The 7,306-nt window shown below is 48.5% G+C and overlaps 1 long non-coding RNA gene across 1 annotated transcript; it reads right to left on the bottom strand.

The window, feature by feature from the left end:
* Positions 1-2,847: 2,847 nt before the first annotated feature.
* Positions 2,848-6,931, bottom strand: LOC145718083 (uncharacterized). Its single transcript, XR_014141571.1, has 3 exons — positions 6,750-6,931; positions 4,353-4,442; positions 2,848-3,121 (listed from the first exon to the last, which is right to left on the bottom strand). It is a non-coding gene; the product is annotated as an uncharacterized LOC145718083 (long non-coding RNA).
* Positions 6,932-7,306: the final 375 nt, after the last annotated feature.

Raw genomic sequence — 7,306 nt, forward strand, 5'->3', positions numbered from 1 at the left:
TTTCTTTCTTTTTTTTTTTTTTTTAGATTTTATTTATTTATTTGACAGAGAGAGACACAGCGAGAGAGGGAACACAAGCAGGGGGAGTGGGAGAGGGAGAAGCAGGCTTCCCGCGGAGCAGGGAGCCTGATGCGGGGCTTGATCCCAGGACCCTGGGATCATGACCTGAGCCGAAGGCAGACGCTTAACGACTGAGCCACCCAGGCTCCCTAAACATATGCATATTTCAATGCATGTGTGTTTTACAAGTTATATACATGCATACAATACTCCTCTCACATTCTTAAGTACACTGCAAGGATGTTCATTAGAAGCGTAGAGTCAACTCTAACCTGACCCTCTCCCCAGTCTCAGCAGGGATCAGCATTACTTAATGGGGATGGCGCTGGGGGTGCGAGCGAGGCTGGGCTGGGCAGCAGGGCTGATGCACCATGGGGGTCATGTCTTGACTTCACTCTTCTGGGCTCTAAGCCTCCAGGAGCTGCCCTTCAGCCTGTGCTCCTAAGCTTATGCCCTGAGGTATGTGTTTAACGCCAGTCACCCTCTTTTCTTCATCACAGCTAGTGCTTTTTGTGAAACTATTTAGACAACGTTCATATGCAGCCCCCATCTTCCCAGAACAATGTTTTCAAGTTGATTTGTAAGGTAGCTTCTGGGAACTCAGGAGACAGGACCATATATCCACCCAAGTGTCCTGGTAGCAGACAAGGATTTCCCTGGGAAATCTTCACTAGATGAGACTCTCGGTCCCTGCTGGGCTCCAACATGTAGGGAGGGAGTGGGGGAAGACGAGTGAGACGGGGCTCCCATGTGAGCAAGCAAGAAGGGATGAGGGTTGAAGGAGGGGACCTTTCTTCTGCTTCTATTCCCCTCTTGCTAAGGTTGGTTTCCCCCTCTCTTTTGCTTCTCTGGAGAAGTGGGGGTAAGAAAGGCAGAGTGAGGGAGAAGAGGGGTAGCTGTTAACTCCTCTTTCCCCTTGGATACCAGCACTGGGGACAGGGAGTGGTGTCTGACTAGAGGACATAATGTGACTTTCCCTGTCTTCCTTCCCTCACCTTGTGCCAGGGTCCTGTGGGAGCCAAGCTGGGCTGGTGGGGAGAAGAAGCAGGTGGGCAGTGGTTTTCTTAGGTGGAGTTACCCTCTTACCCTATAGCCAGCCCCACTTCCTCAGCCCCAGGTCTCCAGTCAGGGGCATTAGGGGTGGCTCTCTATAGGAATGCCGAGCTTCTGTGGCGGATGCTCCCTAGGGAGGAGGGAAGTCCGTGGAATCTTGCAGGAATATTCCCATTTGACAAATGAGGAGACCCAGGCCTAAGGCCAAGTCATTCTGCGAGGTCACATAGTGGGTAGTAGGTCTGAACACCCACCCGAGACCACAAAGGCTAGAGTCTTTCCCCGTGTACCATGTCATGCGGTTGCTTGCTTTGTAATTCATCTAATCAGGGGGCAGGTGCTATTGGTGTGTTTTGTCTTGCTAGCTCTGTTGCCTAGTGCAGGACCCAGTGCATGAGAGGGGCTCAGTAAATGGCAACGGACAATCTAGGGCTCTTGTGAGGACATGCCCACCCAGCAACCAGCACTTGGCAGGAACTTAGTAAGTAGCGGTGACAAATGTACCATGGGAATGGTGTGGGAGCTGGTTTGCTGCTACCCTCTGACACAGCCCCTGAACAGTCCTCACAGACACAGGTGAGAACAGCCTCTCTGCCTTCACAGCCTTCCCTCACGCTAACCTTACGCTCAGGGAAGAGAAGTCACCCCTGACTCTGGAGTCTGGGTGGCCATTAAAGGTTCAGCGTGTGGAGACAAAGGAAGCCCCATGGAGGGCTCAGGGAGAAGGCAGGCTGTCCCCCCACTCCCTCCCCACTGCCCAACCGCTCCAGCCTCCACCTGGGGCGCAGGGGGTCCCTTCTCCTTCAGCCTCCTCACAGGCCCTGGAGCAGCTGCAGGCCTGGTCCCTGCCCAGGGCAGGACAGATCAGGAACTTTCCTTAGTCATACACTTGCTCCCTGAGATGCACTCCATGTGACGAACACACACCTGAAACCTCACTAGAAAGGAGAAAATGTGGAGACTACCAAATATGGGAATGGAAGGCTCTCCTTAGCCGAGAACTGGTGAGAGAATCTGCGCTCGCCCGAAGAATTAAAGGGCTTGTGGGAACCCTAGCTGTTGCCCATCCATAAACAGTGAGTAAGCAACACGCCAGCAAGGATGGCCATGGTGGCCTAAAAATCAGCCCCAGCCCCCCTCCACGGCCTTGTGATTCTAAGGCTTTTAATGCCCCCTGCGGAGTGACCTGAATGATTTTCCAAGCTCCCTCCTCCCACAACTGGAGACCTGGGGCTGAGGAAGTGGGGCTGGCTATAGGGTAAGAGGGTAACTCCACCTAAGAAAACCACTGTTTGCCGGTTTTCAACTAGGGTGTTCACGGGGAGGCAGTGGGTTCTCTGAACACCAAAATCCCCCAGTGGCCCGCGGGTTTGGAAATAAAGGGCTCTCTGTGTTCAAGGGCAGTGGGAGCTGCCACACCCTGGAGGGGGCAGAGCATCCACCGGCTGGAAGGGGGAGCCTCCTCACAAACAGGAAACAGGAACTGTCGTTAAGTCTGCCCCCTGACCCCCACTCCTTACAGCGTCCACCTTACTGCCACTTGGGGGTAAAAATGGTTCTACTGTGTTCAAGGAAAATGAATCAGCACAAGTAACAAATCAACCTCTGAGAGCTGGCAGAAATGACCTGGGAAGAAGGTAAGGTCTTTTTTCCTGTTTTTTTTTTTTTTCTTTTTTTGAAGGTTTTGATTTATTCCTATGTGGGTATTGCAAATAAAAAAGAGAACGCACTAAACATGTATTCATTCACCATACTATCATGTATGCATACTCTGAGGTTAAAAAACCCCCACCCAAATTCTAGTTGTTTTTAGTTACAATCCTATTATTCGGATTTCAGAGTTAGCAGGCTACTTGACCTCCCGCTGGAAGGGCGTTTCTTACCGTGATTACTGTAGATAGAACAGCAAACCCCAGCAAACACTTCATATTTTCCCTTTCTGTGTCCAGTTCTATGCTGAGGTCATGGGTATAGTCGTAATACAGCCACCATAAGACACCACAGACAACTAGAAAGCAAAACACCAGGTCAACTCAGCACAGATGCATGGGTAACTGCCCCCCCCCCTCCAGCATGTGGACCACACACGGGGTGGCCTGGCTCGGGCGGTGGGTCCCAAGGGCCTGGGGCTTTATGTGTACCAACCAACCCTCCAGAGGAGCTGGCCAGGGCCAGGGTAGCCTCCCCAAGGACTGTCTGGGCCCGCAGTGGCTGCCTGTCTTTGGGAGGCACGGGGAGGGGATTCCAGAACACAGGTGCTTCCTGCCAGCCCAGCCTGCAGACTGGGTATGGATGTGAGCAGGGCGGAAAGTGCATGGGCAGGGCAGTGAGGGGAACACCATTCAAGTCCAAAGTCTAGAACTGCCCGATGAGCTCCACTGGTGCCGACCCTGCGGGAACGGGGACGTCAGCGTGGCACTCACAAGTCTGGGTGGGTAGCCTGACATTGCACATGCCCTCCGTTTTAGCACAACCTGCACCTACAACACCACCACGGTGACGAGAGGAGGGTCACATTGGTCTTTCCTTGTCCTAGGCGGGAAAGGGTCCATCATAAGCTGCTGTGCCCGTCCTCCAGCATGGCACGCTGTGCACCTGTGAGCTGTAGGGCTCTAAGTTGCTGAGGGCAGAGCTGATTATTCAGGGGAATGAAACCCTACAGTCATACCAATTTTTAAAAGTTCAAGTATCCCATGCCAGCTGGTAAATAGCTGCTACCTTGAACTTTCTGTGTGCCCCTACCTCTCAGACCCCCTTTCCTGACAACCCCTGGATGGACCCACATTCCGGCCACAAAACGGGAACCAGTGGGCACAGGGGAGGGTCTTTGGGACCCTGCCCCAGCTCAGGGCCTGAATCGTTTTAGACTGGTGGGAGCCTTTGCATGACAACTGTGGGGACCTACATATCAACGGCTGATGTGAAAGGTCAGAAGACATTCTTTAAAAGCAGGCATTCTTTCCGACAAGCCTTGGAGTCTGTTAATGGTATGGCCACGAGGACTGCTGGAGAGAGCAGCAGAGACCACAGACTGGCATCAACTTGGCGAGTATCTGCAGGACACAAGCAAGTCCCTTTGTCCTCTCTGGCTCTGAGTTTTCTCATATGTGAAACGCTGGGGTTGGATGAGAGACTCTCTGAAGCCTATTTAGCTCAAGAATGCCAACTTTTAAGTTCCATACTTAATGGAAATGCTTTTCATTTAATCAAAAAGAAATCCATCAAGTAGAAATACTTACACAGCAGTCCCGAAATAATCAGTGCAATGAAAATGTGAACCAGGAGGGTGGTGATGAATCGGAAGGTGACCATCATGCCCAAAGACAAGGCTGAAAAATTAAGCAGAACATATAAACCCCAACAGCACTCTCAAGGTGTGAGAGTGATGAGGACAATGGCAGGGCTACCATGACTCCCAGAAGAGGGAGGGCTGAGGAGTTCCTTCAGTTTCTAAATATCTTCGACATCTACTAAACAAAAACAACAAGACACACCCAGGGCACTCTCTGAAGCATATACAAGTTCAGTCTGCTATAGTAAGCCAGTTTCTGAAGCCCTAGCATTCTTCTTCAATTAAAAAAAAATTTTTTGTTGTTAATTAGGTCTTATTCCCAAATACCCAAAATGTTGTGGTTTTTTTTAAGAATTTATTTATTTATTTGAGAGAGAGAGAGAGAGAGCATGAGCAGAGGGGCAGAGGGAGAGGGAGAAGGACAAGCAGGCTCCCCACTGAGCGCAGAGCCCAATCCCAGATCACGACCAGAACCTAAGTCAGAGGCTTAATTGACTGAGCCACTACAGGTGCCCCCAAAATGTTTTTTTTAAGTCCAAATGAACCATTAAAAAAATTTTTTTTTTTTTTTACCATACTTAACTCTTTTGACTTCTTATTGAGCTTGTGTATAGTTTTTTTTTTTTTTTTAAAGATTTTATTTATTTATTTGACAGAGAGAGACACAGTGAGAGCAGGATCACAAGCAGGGGGAGAGGGAGAAACAGGCTTCCCGCCGAGCAGGGAGCCCGATGTGGGACTCGATCCCAGGACCCTGGGATCATGACCTGAGCCGAAGGCAGACGCTTAACGACTGAGCCACCCAGGTGCCCCTGAGCTTGTGTCTAGTTTTAACTTTAAATGTTTTCAGGTATTCTTATTAAATATGAAAAATCAACACCTTTATTTTTTTATTTTTATTTTTTAAAGATTTTATTCATTTATTTGAGAGATAGAGAGCACAGATAGGCAGAGCGGCAGGCGGAGGGAGAGGGAGAAGCAGGCTTCCCACTGAGTAGGGAGCCCGATGCGGGGCTCGATCCCAGGACCCTGGGATCATGACCTGAGCTGAAGGCAGACGCTCAAACGACTGAGCCTCCCAGGCGCCCCAATTAATGCCTTTAGAAATGAAAAATTTTCTAATGTTTTGGTAAGCTGTATATGTAAAAAATCTGTATATTACTGTCCAGTACTTGGGCTTTTAGGCTTATGAATTTATGTTAAGCATTTCAGTGAATTTATATATACTATTTTACTTTTTCTCTAAACCAGAAATCTTAGGATTCCATATAGATATTTTGGTGTAGTGGTTAAGAATGTGGCTTTGGGGATCAGAACACACCCTGGGTTAAGTCTCAGCTCTGCCGCCCACTCTAGTCACCATATGACTTTGGCCAAGTCACTTAACCTAAGCCTCGGTTTCCCCTCCTGCAAGTGGTGACAGCATTCTGACGAGGTTTTAATGAGTTAAGAGTAAGCACAAGGCCTGGCACACTGGATCATAAGAAATCGGGAAGTTGCATAAAGGTGACGAGTTAGGCATCCCCAAGCACTCAGGAATTAGTAACCCTCTGGTGATGAAATTACAGAACACTCAATTTGTAAACTGGTAAAATCATGGCTGACCGAAGAATTCCTTTCAACCAAACGGCTGGGGAGCAGCCACTGCAGAAGGGGGTAGACAGCAGGCCATCACTACCGCCCACAATGGCAGAATGTGTTAATTTGTTCAAAGACAAAGCTGACTCTTAAAGGGGTTCTTCAAGTTGGAGGACAGCAAATAGGAAGTTAAAGGGTCAGGGGTGGGGGTAGCTGCTTCCAGAAACGCCTGAAAGAGGCATGTCCTGGCTCGAGGCCTTGACCTGCCTACAACCCAAAGCAGGCAGTTGGCTACATCAGGCCATTGCTGTCTGATGCTACTGAACACGATGCACGTGCCTCCTTCCCTTGCTCACCAAGCAACCTTCTGACCTGGCTTGCTCATGCGGAGAGGGCAGTCTGGCCAGAAGACACACATTTCTGGTTCCCCTGACAGTTGTAATTTTCATTGCCAATTCGCAAACTGGCCAGTTTGTGAATCTGCTTTGCACACCCATGCTTACTCAGAGCTGAGGACTAGGCTCTGGAACATGGCCGCTATATTAAGGCAAACCCACACTCAGTGAGGTCTCTTGGCAGAGAGCCGGCTGGTGTTCCCCTAATTCTATTGTCCCCTCTCCCAGCTGAACCTAAAACATTGAAAATATTTATGAAGAAAATACGTGACGTTTTATCTTTAAGTCAAGAGGCTAATTTTCACTGTACAACATACGTAAGTGCTAGAAACTTTGGCACAGTCACTGTAAGAAAATTAACTGAAAATTACCTAATGCAAAGATACACAGGCCGAGGATTATGTCTCTTCCTGACATTATTCCACTTAGAATTCGATGGAGGATGTCGACATCATTTATCAAAACAGATGCAAACAAGGAATAGCACTCAGGCGTTTGAGGGATGCATCGGTTAAACAAGGGGAAAGACTTGCTAAAAAGGAAAGAAAAAATGGCAAAGATGTTTATTTAATTACTTGACTTAAAAAAAAAACCATGTTTAAAATTCTCAACAAATAAGAAAACATAAGATCTGCAGTAATAAAAAGAAGTTTAGCATCCTGTTTGCTAAATACACTTTAGAAAGCCAGGCAACTGTGCTCTCTTAAAGTAATCAGCTGCTCTGGGTGGGGAATGATGATGGGGACCCAGGGAAACCAGAAATCGACACTTGGAGAGTGACATTTCTGACTCTCCTGTAGTGGCCCTTCTTAGACACAAACTCCAACTCCAGCACAAGAGTTGCATGTCTTTAAAGAACTGTTAGACACAAGGGGCTGGTTCAGTGAGGAGCTGTGTCAATGAAACAAGCAGCTTTTTTTTTTTTTTT

This window comes from Leptonychotes weddellii, unplaced genomic scaffold (assembly GCF_054177405.1).
Source record: "Leptonychotes weddellii isolate Sample4059 unplaced genomic scaffold, ASM5417740v2 HiC_scaffold_10648, whole genome shotgun sequence".
In the NCBI taxonomy this organism is placed as follows: Eukaryota; Metazoa; Chordata; class Mammalia; order Carnivora; family Phocidae; genus Leptonychotes; species Leptonychotes weddellii.